Source organism: Talpa occidentalis, unplaced genomic scaffold (assembly GCF_014898055.3).
Source record: "Talpa occidentalis isolate TD23 unplaced genomic scaffold, MPIMG_talOcc4v2.1 talOcc4.2, whole genome shotgun sequence".
Lineage (NCBI taxonomy): Eukaryota > Metazoa > Chordata > Mammalia > Eulipotyphla > Talpidae > Talpa > Talpa occidentalis.
Window position 1 is genome coordinate 142733434 of NW_023602073.1, and position 18347 is coordinate 142751780.

An 18347-nucleotide genomic window follows, 5' to 3' on the forward strand; every position below is an offset into this window, starting at 1 on the left:
GAGGGGCCAGTAATGCTACTTGACGTTTCTCTACCATGTTTGTTGCACATAAATTCGCATCAGATACAATCCTAGTCACTAACTGTATCACAAAATTTTTCAAAACAACATTATTTTTAATTGATCGAAAACTTAAATAAGGCTGTGCCATATGGCAATGCAGTCAGGCAGCTTGCTAACAATCCAGAAAAGGTTTGGCAGGGATTAGTTAAAAGTAAAGGTTGCCGTAACCACATAAAAACTGAATCACGGCTATGGTGTGTAGACCACCCGTCAGCACGCCCCGCCTCTGATAACTGAGGGCCGGCTGGGTGGCCCTGCGAACGTGAAGAGGAAGAGGAGGCAAACCAGACACAAATGGGGAGCCAAAAGCCCAGAAAGGCTGGGAACCCACGCTCCAGTGAGCTCCGGGCAGCGCCCCAATGCTCCACGACTGAAATCACCCCGGCCCCTCGGCACCCAGCCGGCAAGCAGACAGCCGCACCTCTCCCCTGCTCACGTCACACACAGTGCTAGAAACTGGCTGACGGAGTAAGAAAGGCCAACTGAGTGCTCTACCTTTCATAAAGAGTTGTTGTGTTTTATTCCAAGCATTTCAGATACCACCGAATTTACTTAACTATTCAAGGACTAGAAAATCAGTTCAGGTAACTTCCTGCACGTGAAGCACAAGACCAGGTTCCTCGCACCTCGTGGGGAGAGGGGACAGGAACAAGGAGGGTCGGGGCCGCGTGGCCTGACCCCCACCCTCCCTCCAGTCCAGGTGGCTGGCCCTGGGAATGAGACTTCTCTCGTGGGACAAATGTCAATTCCTTCTGGTTCTTTACCAGTGAGTCTGGCCCCTAAAATGTCAGCTTTGGGCGGCCGGGGTTTCTACACACGGCCTAAGCCTGACTTCTGATGAAGCCGGCGTCGCTTTCTGTCCCCCGGAGCTGGATCTGTCCCACTGATTCTGTGGCTAAGGAGGTGCCGTGCCCTTAGGAACCGAAGAGGTGCTAAGACAGGCCCTTCACCCCCTCTCAGGAACAACGCCGCTCACCCACTGTTCAGAAACACCCCAACCACCGGCACTGAGCACAGCCTGGGAGGCAGCCCTTTCTCCTCACAGCCAAAGCAGCAGCAAAGGTCAAAGGGGAAATGACACGGGGAAGGGCTTTCTACACAAGACGCTTTCATCTCTCTTGGCAGAGACGGAAATGATACACACACACATCAGGAGTAACTGCCTCAGAAGTTTAATCTTCCTCTTGTCACTTGCCAAAAACAAAAATGGGTAAAAGAAAAATTCAGTAAGATTAACAAAAAAATCCTGCACCCGGTGTCGTCTGTCCATAACATGTAAGTGGAACTCAGAGACACCAAGCAAGTGTTTGAAATCAGACACCAAGAGGCCTGAGAGCAAGTGTCCCAACCAGTCCCTGGCAGGGTCAACAGCTGAGGCCTCCACCAGAGAAGTCACCCACTCCAGGGGCCCTGGCAGCATCACCGGACAGCAGGCCGGGCATACCGAGAAGCCCCAAGGGCCTATGAGGGGCTGCGACGCCAAACCCTTTCACATCCACTAAGGTCTAAATTAAGCCTTTAATGTTTAAAACGTGAGAAATTAATGTCTTGACTTTAATGTCTTGCGCTATCCTCCTCAAAGCTCTTTCACCTCCATTGTGACTCTAACTGTGCTTGTCACTAAAAACAGTCAGAGAGCGAAGTGGTGAGCGAGTGCCTGCTGTCCGCGCGGCCTCCACGCCTGGGTGCCTCCGGGCTCGGCGGCCACCGAGCCATCACTTCCCGCGCACTTCAGCTCTGTACCTCAAATACTCTTTCCAGGGTGGGGACCCTGACACCCCATAAGTGTAAGCCTCCAAACCCACTTACTGCCATCAAAAAAATACACTGATCCTGAATTTACTGCATTTAAAGGGGGAAAATGTTTAATTTTTTTTTAATCCATGCAGAGTCCAAAATTTTAATCTTGATCCATCATTTTCTAGGGAAGCAAGAAACCTACTAGGTGGAACCTCTGGGATAGATCCTAAGAACATGCCAGAAAGGGACGTTAAAGGGAAAAGAAAGCCCACATTTAACAGAGTTGGCAGTAACTTTGCAACATTCTAACCAAAGAATTAAATCCACACTGGGCATCGCCCCTCATGTCCTACAATGCCATCCCCTTCCTCAGTAAAAAGCACCCCACTCTCCATGGGATGCCTCCCCATTCCAAATGGGACTGTCAACTGAGGGCATCTTAAACACACACCAAATTACCAAAAGTAGCCAAATTCACCCTCCAGGAAAAGCAAATCTTCCCACGGAAGAATGAACCCAGTCGGGAGGTCTCTGAGTCGGGGAGACTGAAACAGACTGCCCACCAGGTCGTCCTGCAGCGTAGGGCCTTGGAAGTCTGTTCTTGGCCTCCTAGGTCCAGCAGCCCAGCATGTTCTGTGCCTGCACTCAGGAAGTGCCAGGCCTGCCGTTCGGAACCTCCCTGGGCACTCACACATCACGGGTGTCTTCCCACGTTGGTCAGTGTCCACCCTCACTCCTTCAGTGCCGCATGCAGTGAGGGGACCGTGATCATGTCATCAGTTCCTTCCATAAGATTTACGATCTAGCTGTAAACAGTACGCTCTTTACTAAATACGTACAGCCTTGCTGTGTTCCTGTTAATTCTTTAGGATAAATCCCTAAACACTGACATTCTGGGAAAAAGGCAATGCACGTTTTACACTTTGATACAAAAGAGCAGCTACTCAGAACCAGCACACCCACCCCTTCCTCCAGACGCCGACAGCACACACAGCCTCCGTGTTTGCTGCGCCATCCTTACTCTCCTTCCAATCTGAGAGATACCTGACAGGACTAGAGAAGGAACAGCAGCCGTGATCACAGTAAGGAGGTCCTTACTTAGGCGTGACCCAACCAGCTCACAGGCTGAGATCTAATCCCCAATGCGAGGACTGAAGACCAGACCTCAATGGGCACGGGCGCCGACAGCTTACCACAGGATGGCATTTATTCCTCATAATGCTAGGGGCCCAGAAGTTCAAGAGCCAGATGCCGGCAAGACAGGTTCCATGCCGAGGCCTTGCCTCCTTGCAGGCAGTGGCCATCAGGCTAGGTCTTATACAACCTCTTCCTCTGTACATTATTGGGGGGGTGTCAGCAGGTGTTTTTCAACAGGGCACTCCCGCATCATGAGGGCTCTACACTCATGACCTCATCTAACTCTAACTAACCCCCAAGCCTCCCAGCACCAAACACTGTCATACTGGAGAGACATGTTCAGTCCATAACAAACGGTATCTCCATTTTACTTTAATTTCTATAACTAGTAGTGAAGTTAAATATTTTAACATTTATTTGTCATATATTTTTCTTTTCTGAATCCAAATCTGGAACAGGAAGGTTAAGTCTGGAACATCTCACCACACCATACACTATTGCAGGACTAGTAGCGGCGCTCGTCAGGACTCGGAGTGCAACCAGGGAGATCTATCCACCAAAGGGCAGGCCCATTTGAGCACTAAAAGGACAAGAGCTGAAAGAGACTGACACCCATAGAGAATTCAAAAAGGTACTCAAAATGAAAAAACCCTCACCCGTTACCACTGGAGGATGCGAGGGCGCCCACACCTTATTTTGAAAAGTGGTAAACAAAGTGATGGAATCAGGAACTTTCCCCACCCTCCAAAACCACCTCTACCTCAGGGTGAGTCCCATGTACTCTCCCATGCAGCAAAATATACCGCCATTATAACATTACCCAGGAAACAAAACCATCATCTGCACCTGCTGCCAATTTCTGAAGATGGGCTTTATGTCTCTGTCCACACAGGAAGGGAATGGCGGGGCCCAGGGAGCCCCGCTCCCCAGTGCTGCTCTGCCTCCATCAGCCGTGGTCCAAAAACATCACACACACCCAGTAAGCCATTTTGAGAGGAACAGGGGACCACAGTCACAGGAACTATTAGTACAGAATACAGTTCTAACTGTTGTATTTTATCATTGTTGCTGCCAATCTCGTACTGTGCCTAAACTATACATTCAATTTCATCACGAGGATGTACACACAGGGCCAACGTGGTTCACGCAGCACTTGGTGCTGTCTGCAGTTTCCACAGGAGTCCTGGCACACAGACCTCATGAGAGCGGGGGCCACTGTACTAGTTCAGCCCCCGTGGTGGTACATGCATTCAGTCATTTCAGTCATGGCTAATCTGTTGGCCTGTTTTTTTTTTTTTTTTTTTTTTAAATAGAGGCATGTTTTATTTATTTATTTGTTTGTTTGTTTGTTTATACATGCACTGGGTACAGTCAGAAGCGCGGGAGGGTGAGAGAATTCACCAGAGCCAGAGTGGGGAGCAGAGCAGGCAGGAGGACCAAAGGACACTGCTGAGGGGAGCAGCGGGCGGCAAGAGAGGTCTGCGCGCCATGTGGGACCCTCCTCTGGTGGCCGGGGAGCAGCCGGGGATCGAACCGGCGCTGCAGAGGCTGCGGGCAGCATCGCAACTCAGCGCTCAACCGCTGCGCCACCGGGGAGGCCCTGTTGGCCTGTTTTAATTAAACAAAAATATCTATAATTTCCAGAGAGATTCTGATTATCATGAGGTTACCCTGGTAGTATAAACAAAACATAGCATATACGTGTGCAGGAATATTGTTCAACCTTGAATAGAAGGAACTGCTGGAGCCTCCCTGATGGCACAAGGGGTAAGTCTCAGCACTACAAGCTGTCCACAGCCATTGCAGCAAGAGTTTGATCCCCCGCCAGGGAGCTGACCCACATGGCGCAGCAGACCTCTCCTGACTCGCCTGCTGCTCCCCTCAGCAGTGTATTTCAGTCAATCTGCCTGTTCCGCTCCCCATTCTGTCTCTGATGAATCCTCTCACCCCTCCCACCTCTGGCCTACACCCCAGCTCTTGTATGCATAAATAAATAAATCTTTTGAAAAAATAAAAAAAGGAGGAAACACTGACACTCACTACAACACGGCCCAATCTTGAGGACATCATGCTTAATGAAATCAGTCAGTCACAAAAGGAAAAGTTCTGTGATTCCACTTATATGAGGGCCCTAGAGCTGTCACAATCAGAGACAGAAAGCAGAAGGGGGGCTACTGGGATAGAGGTGGGGGGGAGAGGATGGGGAGGTGCTTCATGGTAAGAAGTTTCAGTGTAGGAAGATGAGAAAGTTCTGACGGTGGATGACGGTGGATGGTGGTTGAAGTTGCAGAAGTGTGAATGTGGTTAATGCCACTGAACTGTACGCTTACAAGTGGGTAAGACAGCAAGTGTTGTTCTGTATACTTCATCACAAAAACGAGTACGGTACATCTAATATGTTAAAATTTAGTGACTATTAACATCCCAGCCAGATTAAGAGAAATCTGACATTTTGATCACATATTCCCTGCAGTCTCAGACATCTCCCTGAGGGCGGAGGAGATGTTTCTGCAAGCCTTGTTGTAATGTTGGAAACACTTCACAGAATCCTTAGCAGGAGCCAATGCAATAACTAAATCAAGGTATTTCACAACGAAAGTCTTAGTCGATGTCTTAATGCATTTTATGAATCACACGCATAGCTGAGCTACTCAGTCTAAGTTCAGTCTTTCTCCATCCACAGAAGAGATGAGGAGAAAGACTAACTGGCAACACATAAATGAGTGGGACGGAGGAAAACTTGGGCCTACCTTCGGATGCACAGCTCTCCATAAACACCCCCCAGCTCCCACACCCTGTCAGTGAATCTGAGGTCAAATCTGAAAGCAAACCTGGGCTTGGCGCCCTGTCTGCACTAGCTGGTGAGAGCTGAACTTTCTCTCTACTCTTCACTCATCACTTGGGATCTCAGCACCAGTGGGTTAAAAAGACTTTTTCCTATTCAGAGTTTTGGTGGGGAAAAACGTGTGAATAACCAAACTCGCTCTAACAGCCTGCTCCCCCAGCTCAACGTGGCACGTCTTCTCTTGAGGCAGGCAGGGCTTCCAGAGCTACAGCAGCGAGTACGTGTTGTTATTTCCCAGGCACAGGTGGAGTCCTGCCTTCCACTCTTCCCGGAGACCCGAGGCTCTGCTGTGTTGAAATGTGTTTCCTCTGTGGCGCCCTGCACTTGGTCTTGGATACTTCTAACTGGAGAGGACACCACCGCCTCTCCCGTCACGTGGACACACGGCCACTTTCACAGCCCCCACGGAGAGCACTCACAGTACTTACAGGAAATTCACACACTAATAACTCCCATACAAATTGAGTACGGTTCTTAAAACTAAGGAGCTAAACACTGGCTCTGACTACTGACGGTTTATTCATATAGTCTTTCCCAGCATAGCAAGAAGTTCTCAAGAAATAAGGGGGTCCGGCTGCGAGCAGCCCAGGAGACAGCCGGGAGTCCTGCCTGGCTGGGCTCTGTGGCTGTGCGGTGTGCAAGGTGCCCTGTCACTTCACAGCCATCACACCTCCAGCCCCAGCAACCCTGTGCCGGGCCGGTGATGCGCCGGCAGGGACCACAGCGCCGTTCCCAGGGGCCTCACCTGCAAGCAGCAAACTCCAGCCAGACCGGGAAAGGGTCCCCCCAAAGACGGATTTTCACATCACTCAAAACCTTAGGAAATCATCATCCTGTGCTTCCACACACACACCCCGCGCCTACCTACTGGCTGTGCCTGAGACGCTGCGGGACTACCGCAAAACACAAGGGGAAGAGAGCCCCCAGACAGAGAAACCGGGGAGTCAGCTCTCCCGCCAGGGGAGCGTTGGGTCCCCAGGGGAGACGTGTTCGCCGACTTTCCGGTCACCATGGCAATTTAGCAGGCGTAAGTCACACCGGTCCCGGGCAGGTCTGTGTCACCCCGTCTCCTTCCCTCGGGGGGGCCGGCCCTCACCTTTCCAACCTTGAGGCGGTGCGCCCGGCGGCTCTGGGGGCGACTCGCCCCCCGGCGGGCCGAACTTCCACCGGCCCCGCGCGCCCGGAGGGGAGGCGCGGGGCGCAGAGGCGGGGCGGCCCGCGGGGCGGGATCTCGGGGGGCCCCGCGGCTCCGCGGGCGGCCCGGCGCCCCCCGCGCGCCCCGGCAGCTGCACGACAGGTGACCCGCGCCGCGCAGACGCCCGCTCGCGCCCGCCGGGCCGCCGGCAGGAAGGGGAAGCGGCGGGCGGCGCGGGGCCCGCGGCCCCGGGGGAGGAGGCGCGCGCCGGCCCCGGGGGACCGCGCTCGGGGGCGCTGGCTCCACAATTCAGGGAAAATGGCTCCAAGCCAAACGCCCCCTGATTCACACACGCGCGCGCGCACACGCGCACACAGCCCGGGCTCCGCCGGCGCCCCGTTTTCCTCCCCGCCGAAACAAAAGGCGAGCGCGGCAGGACAGCGGCCAGCGCCGCCCGCGCCCCGCCGCGCCCTCGCCCCGGCGCCCCCGCCCGCCGCGCGCCCCCCGCGCCCCCCCCCCCGCGCCCGCGCCGGGCGCCCGCGCCGCGCCCCGCCCGCCGCCGCCCGCGCCCGCGCCTCACCTCCGCGCGGCCCCGGCGGCCGCCCCGCGCTGCTCCGCGCCGCCGCCGCCCCCAGCCGGCCCGCGCCGCCGCCGCCGCTCCCCCCGCGTCTCGCCGAGTCTCCGCCTCCCGCCGCCGCCGCCGCCGCTGGGCCCGGCTCCGCGCCACGTGACCGCGCCACGTGACCCGGCGCGGCGGGCAGGCGCCTCCCCGGCCGGCCCGCGCCCCTCCAACCGCCCCCGCGCCCCGACCCCGACCCCGCGCGCCCCGACCCCCGCCCGCGCCCCTCCAACGGCCCCGACCCCCGCCCGCGCGCCCCGACCCCCGCCCGTGCCCCGCCAACGGCCCCGACCCCCGCCCGCGCCCCGCCAACGGCCCCGACCCCTGCCCGCGCGCCGCCAACGGCCCCGACCCCGCCCGCGCGCCGCCAACGGCCCCCGCGCCCCGACCCCCGCGCGCCCCCGCCGTCCCCGCCCCGGCCCGCGCGCCGCCAACGGCCCCCGCGCGCCCCGAGCCCCGCCCGCCCTGCGTGACGAGGCCCGCGGGGACCCCGCCGCCGGGGTCGGGCCGGAAGCGGCCGCGCGCGGGGTCCGGAGCCGAGAGCCGCGGAGACCGGCCGGCCGTGCGGGCGCCCACGGGGCTCGGGGCCGACGGCGGGGCAGGGGCTGGGATGGGGTGCGCAGGGGCGGGCTCGGTTTCCAGGGGGGTGACGGAGAAAGAGCGGGGAGTGTCTCCAACTCACCCAGGGAAAGGGGTCCACCGCCTTTCCCCCCCTGATTCCCATGCTGAGAATGGAAAACTGATGCGTCGGTCCTTCATGTTCCTTCCAGTGCAAAGAAACAGCCTTGCCGAGCGATGGGGTGATCGTTCACGCTTAGGTAGCTATGAAAAAACAGACGCGACAGCACCCCTCTGGCTCCCTGCGGGGCGGGGTGTCCTGGGTGAGTAAGTCGGGGCCACTGCGGGGGGCTCGGCCTCGCCTCTCAGTGCCTAGTTGCCAGATTTTGCACTTCGGCTTCAGGTGTAAGAATCCCTCTGCTGTGAATTTCTGGTTGTCAGAGGAAATAAAAAGGGGGACTAAGAGTGCTTCTAAAGGTCCTCTGGCAAGGCCTGCCGTGCCTCCTCGGGGCTCCCCAGCCCCCGTGCGGCTGCTGGAAGTGGCAGTGTCAGCCTCGTTGGCTCGCAGGGCCTTAGCGGCAGCCGTTAAGTGAATTGTGAAACTTTTGAACCTTAGAGCACCGTAAACATGAAAGATAGCCCTCGATTCAGTGTGACGAGTGTTGTGTTTCCCTGGAGGACCCAGCGTTATGCTGAATCCCAGGGGGACCTAAAGGAAGTAAACAGTATTACAGTGTGGCCCAAGTGTGCAGTCTCCACACAACTACTTCACACACACACACACACACACACACCCCTAGTATCAGCAAGCAGGGCCTGGAGCCACACACACACACACACACACACACACACACATACACCCACCCCCCCACCCCCGCCCCACCCCTATCAGCAAGCAGGGCCTGGAGCCAATTATGAAAACTCTGACCCTGCCTGTCAGAAAAAGCATTAAAGAAGAAAATATGCACTTGAAGAACTCCCTTGACCTGACCAAGGCAATCTGTTTAACGGTATAAAAAAAATCACTTAATAAATATCGTTCTGCAAAATGAAATGTATGAACCTTGAAATCACACTTCTAATACCACTGTTTTCCTTAAGGCTCACTGTGTGTGTCTCTCTCCTGCAAGCACTTTGGGGCGCCGAACAGCGAGCCAGCAGCACAGCCGCAAGGCCCTGAGTTTCTCTTGTCTGCGAGGTTTCCCACGGTGGCTGTGGTTGCGTGAAGGGTCTTTGGAGAAAGTGTCTTCGGGGCAGTCCTACCACTAATGAACAGGTGACAAGAGCGATGTATCCAGATGGAGATAACTGTCCCCCTCACAGGGCTGCCCAAGGAACTGAGAGGAATCATTCCTGGAAAATCCCTAGTGGGGGCCTGATAACACAATAGATAATCAATGACTATACCTCAGCTAATGCGTGACACAGCCTGACGCCCCAACGGCCAATCACTGGCCCTCCCGCGTCCTCTTCCCTGTTCTGTCTGTTCCTCAGTGCGCTCGGTGGGCACCCTCACTCCCCAGCTGGCCCACCCACATGCACCCAGATCTAGTCTCACATTTTGCCTTTTCATGGTTTGTTTTCCTGAAGACATTTTCACTTGGAGGCTCATGTTGAGTAATATTAAATCTGTGGCAAAACTGCATTTTAAGTGTTTTTTATAAATTTCATTATAAAATGACATGGTTGCATCTTCTCTAGAAATCTGAGGCAGCTGGGAGCCACTCGCAAAGAGATTTGCTCGTGGGGCCTCCTGCACTGGCTTTTGAAATCCAACTGGGCCGATGTTTCTCAGTTTATCATATTAGAAAGTTTGGTGGCACATTGAAGAAATTTAAGCAATAATTGTTAAAGTGATAATTACTAGAAGAAAGTGTCTCATATGACATTCAGGGTCTGAAATTGACCCTGACTCTGTTAACTGTCCTTTAGCTCTAGGCTCATATTTGAGAAAAATTTCTCACTAACCTGACCCAGCTACCCAGAGACCTGAGAGACACATGACCTTTCTTTAAAAGTCACCCTCTGGGCCTCCCCAGTGGTGCAGCGGGTTGAGCGCAGTGCTGCGAGGCTGTCCGCAGCCTCCACAGCACCTGTTCGATTCCCGCCCAGCCAGAGGGATTCCCACATGACACGGCAGACCTCTCCTGCCTCTCACGCTGCTCCCCTCAGCAGTGTATTGCACTCAATCTGCCTGTTCTGCTCCCCACTCTGTCTCTGGTGATCCTCTCACCCCCCACACCTCTGGCCTGTATCCCAGTTCTTGTATGCATAAATAAATAAATCTTAAAAAAAAAAATGCTAGTGGAAGCTTTGACTTCATTGCAGAAGTGGAGCCTGGGGAGGGGGGTGCCTCTGCAGCGGGGCCTTGCCAGTGCTCCTCTCCAGTCCCACGGTTGTGTTTTAAAGACATTGATAAGGACAGCACAACTGTGCAGCGTGACCAGGATGGCGAGGATGCCAGAAGGTAGATTCCAATGTTGCTCAGTTTTACAAACATGGGAAGATTTATTTATTTTTAAAGATTTATTTATTTATGCATACAAGAACTGGGGTATGTGCCCCTGCCCCCATGCTCCCAAGTGCCTCCTGCATTAGCACCATTAAGGCCACAGAGTGTAGTGGAGCAAAAGGCCTGATCAATCCACTTACCATACACCAGGGCCTCCTGGACCTTCTCTGGAACAAAGTATGCTCAACTCACCTGGAAGAAAAAAGATGGGAACAGGAGAAGATGGCTTTAAAAAGAGAGTACTTGAATAGTCACCTCCTTCTTCCCATGCAAGAGTGGAGTCAGCAGCTGCCAAATCCTCCTGCCTCCCATCCTTGCACTGCTGACCTGGCCCTTCAGGCAGCCCTGAATTCTGGCCAGAATTCCCCATTGGTGAATTTACCTGAGCACAAATTTTTCTAGAAGCAAGGTAGACAATGGTCTCCCAAAAGATACTGAAGTGACCTGATTTAAGCAACTGGTAAAAAGCCATTGTCTTGGACAGATTTTGCTTTTGTGGAAATGAATGTCCTAAAACTACCTCAAGTCTTGATATGCAAAATAGGCCTCTGGGGAGAAGGAGTGATTATGAAAGAGAAGAGTGACCCCCACACCTTCTTCTTTAAGGTTGGGTGTGAAAGCCAGGCAGGGCCAGGCAGGCCTGGGGCTGGTGGCCTCTGAGCTGGAGTTGCTGAAACAGAGGAGTCAGGATGGGGGCCTGCGCCTGGGGCTGCATCCAAGCGAAGCCTCATGCACTTCCCACACTGTGCGAGCATCAGTTTTGACCAAAACCTCAGGGGCTGGCTGCTCCTGGGGAAGCTACTGGAGATGAGAGCCTTGGAGTTGGTTGCTAGAATGTTTGCGCCTGAAGCATCTAAGGGTATCAGGCTTGGAGCTGAAGCAGAAGCGAGACTTGGCTCAAAGGTTAAAGCTCTTAACCACTGTCTTCTCTGTTGGCCTGTTCTGCTAACCTGCCTGCCTGTGTGTCCTGTTGTTTGTACCACCACCACCACCTGTCAGAACCTCTGAAGAGCAAAGCCATCACTGGGCCAGTGTAGTATCCCAGCCGCCACCTGGTGACAGGGTGGACTCATCTCTCCACCTCTGCAGTTTTCGCTTCTCAGTTTATGAAGTGGGAAGGGCATGTGCATCCCTGATCCTTTCTAATTCTAAATTTCTATAGCTTTTGAATGAAATTAATGGAGAGAAATATAGTGGACCCTTTCCTAACCCATGGCTTCTCTCTGGTTTGAATATTTATACCAAACCTGCTATAAGGAATATTTTCTTTTACTAAGCTATGTGAAGTGAAGAACAAGGTTAACTGCAAGGGGACATGGGACTTGGCTGCACACAGTTTTATTCCTCAGTAGACTTCTTAAAATATAAAGTAGCACAGTCAGTGTGTAAGGGATAGACCTTCCTAGATACATTTCGTTTCTTCACATGAAATTAATCCAATTTAGGATCGTTCAACTAGGAAGGCTATAGAGGAAGAAAAAAGACAGGGCATTTTTGTACTTTTTAAAAAAAGATTTATGTATTTATGCATATAAAAGCTGGGGTATAGGCCAGAGGTGTGGGGGGGATGAGAGGATTCACCAGAGACAGAGTGGGGAGCACAACAGGCAGATCTACTGAAATACACTGTTGAGGGGAGCAGTGGGTGAGACAGGAGAGGTCTGCTGTGCCATGTGGGTCAGCTCCCTGGCCCGGGATCGAACTCATGCTATAGTGGCTGCAGATAGCTTCATAGTGCTGCGACTTAACCCCTTGCACCATCAGGGAGATCCCCATTTTTGTACTTTTTGTGGCAAACTTAAAGTAGTATATGCAAATGTGAATTTGTGACGATGCATACCCGAAGCATATATATTGTAATGCAATGCTATTTCAATAAAAATTTATTTTAAAAATTAAATTTGCTTCTCAATCCTACCCTTTCCCTGTTGGTGCCTCCTCCCACTCATGCTTCCCCACCCTTAACCTTGAATCTAAGATATACAAAATGACTAGTAAAAAGTCACAACAGGGGCCTCCCCTGTGGCGCAGCGGTTGAGCCCTGGGTTGCGAAGCTGCCCACAGCCTATTCAGCGCTGGTTTGATCCCCGGCCTCCGGGGGAGGGTCCCACATGGCGCGCAGACCTCTCCTGCCACCCACTGCTCCCCTCAGCAGTGTACTTCATCACTCTGCCTGTTCTACTCTCCGCTCTGGCTCTGGTGAATTCTCTCACCCTCTAGCACCTCTGACTGTACCCAGTGCTTGTATAAATAAATAAATCTTTCAAAAAAAAAAGTCACAACAGGACCAGGCTAAGCATCCAAGCATTTCTCTATTTTGGAGGACCTACCACACACCTTTCCAGAATCGAAGTAATGCAAACACCAGCAGCCTTTCTCCTCTCTTGCTGGCTAATGAACCCAATCTGTTCAACTGCCCAGGGCCTGCACATCCCAGGAAGCCAACTGCATGCTGTCCCTACCCTCTCCCCAGCCACACACACACACACACACACACACACACACACTGCTCTAGGCCAGCAGTCCACACAAGGCACCAGGCCCAGCAGCAGTACTAAAAATGCACATTCTCAGACCTGGTGAGCACCTGTGTTTTAACACTCCCTGAGGTGAGTCTGAGCCACACAAAAGAATCCCCAGCAGGAGTCAACTTGAGTTTGCTTGAAACTAGCCATTTGCATGTGAGGGTCACTCTGCAGGGTCCCCTGCATGTGTGGCAGCCTTTTGGAAACAAGCACCTTAGCTCAACCAAGAAGCATGCTACCCCCTCTGCAGGGGAGCTTTGGGGTCTCACTGGTTCGTGACAATACTATGATGACATTTGTCTTTTCACTTTCACTCTTAGGAATGCCCTCCGGCTTTCCTGGGGGTCATTTTTGGGAGCCCAGCAGAAGGAGCTGGGGCAACGGCAGACTGGAGGGCCCACCTGTCCTCTCCTGTCAGTCAGTGTGGAAAAAGGAAAAGTAATGCCACTCTTCTCAGATTTCTTGTCTTGGAAAACATAGCTATTTTTCATTAAAATATGTGAGTGGGGGCCTCCCTGGTGGCGCAGGGGTTAAAGTCTCAGCACTATGAAGCTATCAACAGCCACTGTAGCACGAGTTCAATCCCTGGCCAGGGAGAAGCCCACATGGCCCAGCAGACCTCTCCTGTCTCACCTGCTGCTCCCCTCAGCAGTGTATTTCAGTTGACCCACCTGTTCTGCTCCCCACTCTGTCTCTGGTGAAGCCTCTCATCCCCTGCACCTCTGGCCTACACCCCAGTTCTTGCATGCATATATAAATAAAATAAATCTTTTAAAAAATATATACAGGAAACTCATACAACTTATAGCAAAAAGCAAATAATCTACTTTAAAAATGGGTAAAGGACATGATAGATATGTCCAAAGAAGACATAAGAATGACCACTGGGGACATTAAAAGGTATTTACTTAACATCATGAGTCCTCAGGGAAACAGAAATCAAAGGCTCCATGAGAGCTCGGCCCACAGCTATGAGAATGATTGTCACGGAGAAGGAAGTAAATCGCAGTGCTGGTGACAGTGCTCATGAGAATGCAGAGAAAAGGGAACATTGTGCATGTTGGTGGGATTATAAATTGGAATGGCCTCTATGGAAAACAGTGAAGATTCCCCCAAAGTCAAATAGTAGAATCTCCATATGATCCAGCCATCCACCTCTGGGAATATATCTGAATAAAACTAAAATACTATGTCAAAGAGATGTCTGCACCCGTCTTCATAACAGTATTCACAATAGCTAAGACATGGAAATTCTAAATCTAAGTGTCCATGCCATGGAGGGACAAATAGATGAAGATATTCCAGTTATATAATGGAATATTACTCGGCCATAAAAATGAGGAAATATTGTCATTTGTGACAACAAGAATGAACCTTGAGGACATTATGCTATGTGGAATAAATCAGAAAGATAAAAACAAATGCCATATCATCTACTTATACGCGGAGACTAAGACACACACATACACGCACCAAACTCATTGTAAAGAGATCCAGTTTATGGTTGCCAGAGGTGGAGGGGAGCGGAAGGAGGGGAAATTGTATGAAGGGGTGAAAACATACAAATTCACAGTTATAAAATAAATACTAGGGATATAATATACAACATGATGATTATAGTCAAGATTGCTGCATGGCATACATGAAAAATGTTAAAAGAATATATCCTAGGAGTTCTCATCACAGGAATTCTTTTCATCTGTCTGAGATACCCCCCTTTTTTTGTTTTGTTTTTTTTTTAAGGATTTATCTATCTGTGCCTTCAAGAACCGGGTTACAGGCCAGAGCTGCAGGGGGTGAGAGGCTTCACCAGAGACAGAGTAGGGAGCAGAACAGGTGGATCCACTGAAATACACTGCTGAGGGTGAGACAGAAGTCTGCTGTGCCATGTTGATCACCTGCCTGGCCGGGGATCGAACTTGGTGCTGCTGTAGTTGCAGATAGCTTCATAGTGCTGATGCTTAACCTCCTGCGCCACCAGGGAGGGCCCTGAGATCATACCTATTGACAAAACTTATGGTGGTAATCACATCACAAACACCTAAGTCAAATCCTTATGCTGTGTGCCTTGAATTTGTACTGTGCTATCTGTCAATTATATCTCAATAGAGCTGGTGAAAAAAAGAAAGAAGTAAACATGCTATGAGGCAATAAAGAGTTAACATGAAAAATGCACAGAATGGGGCCTCCCCGGTGGCGCAGCAGTTGAGTGCTGGGCTGCGAAGCTGCCCGCGACCTCTGCAGCGCCGGTTCGATCCCCGGCTGCTCCCAGGCCACCAGCGGAGGATCCCACATGGCGCGCAGACCTCTCCTGCCGCCCGCTGCTCCCCTCAGCAGTGTACTTCGGTCCTTCTGCCTGCTCTGCTCCCCGCTCTGGCTCTGGTGAATTCTCTCACCCTCCCATGCTTCTGACTGTACCCAATGCATGTATAAAAAAAACAAACAAAAAAGCAAATAAATAAATAAAAAGAAAAGATTTACTTATAAAAAAAAAAAAGAAAAATGCACAGAATGAAGATGATAAGGCTGTCATTTATGAAGTGAATGGAACTCATCAGCACTCTAAAAATGCTGATGTCAAAAAACAGAAAAAGCGTGGTGATACTAGGAGACCCACCCACTTAGGAAAGCAAGCCCCCCCCCAATTAGGACTATATGCTTAAGACATCATACTCTCTGTTTTGTAAATTGTTCATTTTTATGTGAATGCTAGCCATTTCCACTGTAACTCAGTTAAAAGCTCAGATTTTGTAACTGCAAATTCTGAGAATCGGACCTGAAAGGGGTGTTTACTGCAGGGTCAGTGGGTACAAACATCAAGTGGCCCCTATATAATCGGGTATCACACCAAAGAAAATCACTTATAGATACTCTATAACTTTTGTTCTGTAAAAAAATTAGATGGAGAAGCCTCCCTGGTGGCACAAGGGGTTAAGTCTCAGCACTGTGAAGCTATCCACAGCCACTGCAGCATGAGTTCGATCCCCAGCCAGGGAGCAACCCACATGACGCAGCAGACTTCTCCTGTCTTCCCGCTGCTCCCCTCAGCAGTGCATTTCACTAAATCTGCCTGTTCTGCTCCCCACTCTCTATGGTGAATCCTCTCACCCCCCCACATCTCTGGCCTGTACCCCAGTTCTTGCATGCATGCATAAATAAATATTTTAAAATATTTTTAATTAAAAAAAAAAAACAGATGGAGAAAGAGAATCTCTGAAAGTTATGAGTAGTTACATCTCATTTAAGTATCAGATGACAGACGAGATCAGTGCCCGCAATGACTTACCTACACTGTAGTGACCTTCCTCATGGCTTCAAAATAAAGCAAGATGTGGGTAATTGTAGCAGAGGTTTTTTCACCCAAATCCCTTCTGTATGATAAGGATGACACTCGGAAGCCATTGCCCAGCAAGGGACAATTCCTGCGCTCCTTTCCTCCTCCATATAGCACAAGTCTGCCAAAGGGGTATGAGGCGTGAGGTGTGTCACTTCCAGCCAAGGCAGCTGAGAAACAGGTGTTGGTTTCCATCCTCTCCTTTCCCCTGGCTGCCAAGGAGATGCCAAGAAGTCGAGGCCCCAGGGAACAAAGCCAGCAGATGGGAAGGGTCTAAGTTTCTGAATCTCTCGTGGCGGGGAGTAGAGCGCCAACAAGAAGCACAAAGCAAATTTCGCTTTGTGAAGCCTCTGAAAACTGCAGCTCGTGTTCGCGAAGATGCTAGGCTGCCTTGAAACGTTGACGTTCTGAGCAGGTCTGAGAAAAAAGAGAAAGCAGCAAGTCTCAGACTATTGCATCTCCCTCTCTACTACCTAGAACAGAGAGGTAGTGATTCAATGTGTGATGGATAGTTTAATGAATAAATAAACAGGTGAATAGATAGATGACTAGATGGACATAAGGACGGATGGACGGATGGATGGACGGATGGACGATGGGTACATACATTAGGTATTCATGTGAAGAATGTAACAGTTTGGAATAAAGTAACTTTAAATATTTGTGGAAAAGGTTTACATATTAGATAGATTTAAGTCTGGACAATTTTACATAAAGGACTACTTTGACTCTGATTATTTTTTTTAAAGATTTATTTATTTATGCATACAAGAACTGGAGTACAGGCCAGAGGCACAGGGGTGAGACAATTCACCAAAGACAGTGGGGAACAGAACAGGCAGATTGACTGAAATACACTGCTAAGGGAAGCAGCGGGAGAGGCAGGAGAGGTCTGCTGCGCCATGTGGGTAGCTCCCTGGCCGTGGATCAAACTTATGTTGCAGTGGCTGCAGATAGCTTCATAGTGCTGCAACTTAACCCCTTGCGCCACCAGGGCAAGGGGTTAAGTCAGTCTCAGACCTGACTGATATTTTTAAATGATTAGATTACACTAGCTAAGAATCCCATATTTAACTAATTTATCTTATTTTTTATTTTTTTAAGATTTATTTATTTATACAAGAACTGGGGTACAGTCAGAGGCAAGCGAGGGTGAGAGAATTCATCAGAGACAAAGTGGGGAGCAGAACAGGCAGATGGACTGAAATACACTGCTGAGGATAGCAGCGGGCGCAGCAGGAGAGGTCTGCTGTGCCATGTGGGATTCTCGCTGGCCGGCCGGGATTGAATCCGCGCTTCAGAGGCTCCTGACAGCTTCATAGTGCAGCGCTCAACCCGCTGCGCCACCAGGGAGGCCCTATTTTATCTTATTTTTAAAAAATTTGTTTATTTATGCATAGAAGAATTGAGGTATAGGCCAGAGGTGGCATTGAGGGGATTTACCAGAGACACAGTGGGGAGCAGAACAGGTGGCTCTACTGAAATACACTGCTGAGGGGAGCAGCGGGGGAGACATGAAAGGTCTGCTGTGCCATGTGGGTCAGCTCGAACTCAGGCCTGTGGTGCACCCTCATGTTGACAGAGTTGAGACTTAATCCCTATGCCACCATGGAGGCCCCATATTTAACTATTTTAATAGTGAGTAGTATTTTCAGGTTATTTATTTTTTTTTTAAGAATTTTTTTTCCCCCTTAAGATTTATTTATTTATTTATTTATACAAGCACTGGTACAGTCAGAAGCGCGGGAGGGTGAGAGAATTCACCAGAGCCAGAGTGGGGAGCAGAGCAGGCAGAAGGGCCGAGGTACACTGCTGAGGGGAGCAGCGGGCGGCAGGAGAGGTCTGCGTGCCACGTGGGACCCTCCTCCCGTGGCCGGGG

At 51.1% G+C, this 18347-nt stretch overlaps 1 protein-coding gene across 5 annotated transcripts in view; it reads right to left on the minus strand.

Moving 5' to 3' along the window:
- Positions 1 to 16880, minus strand: part of TULP4 (TUB like protein 4) — a 158192-nt gene extending 141312 nt beyond the window's left edge. For 3 of the 5 annotated variants that reach the window (XR_008552818.1, XM_037520588.2, XM_054697927.1), the window contains exon 1: positions 6882 to 6944. The gene's annotated coding sequence lies outside the window, so the exon portion shown is untranslated. Of the gene's footprint in view, positions 1 to 6881; positions 6945 to 7500; positions 7540 to 10749; positions 10802 to 16420 lie in introns of those variants that run through there. The other 2 variants (XM_054697930.1, XM_054697929.1) reach the window with 2 other exon arrangements.
- Between the last annotated feature and the right edge of the window lie 1467 nt (positions 16881 to 18347).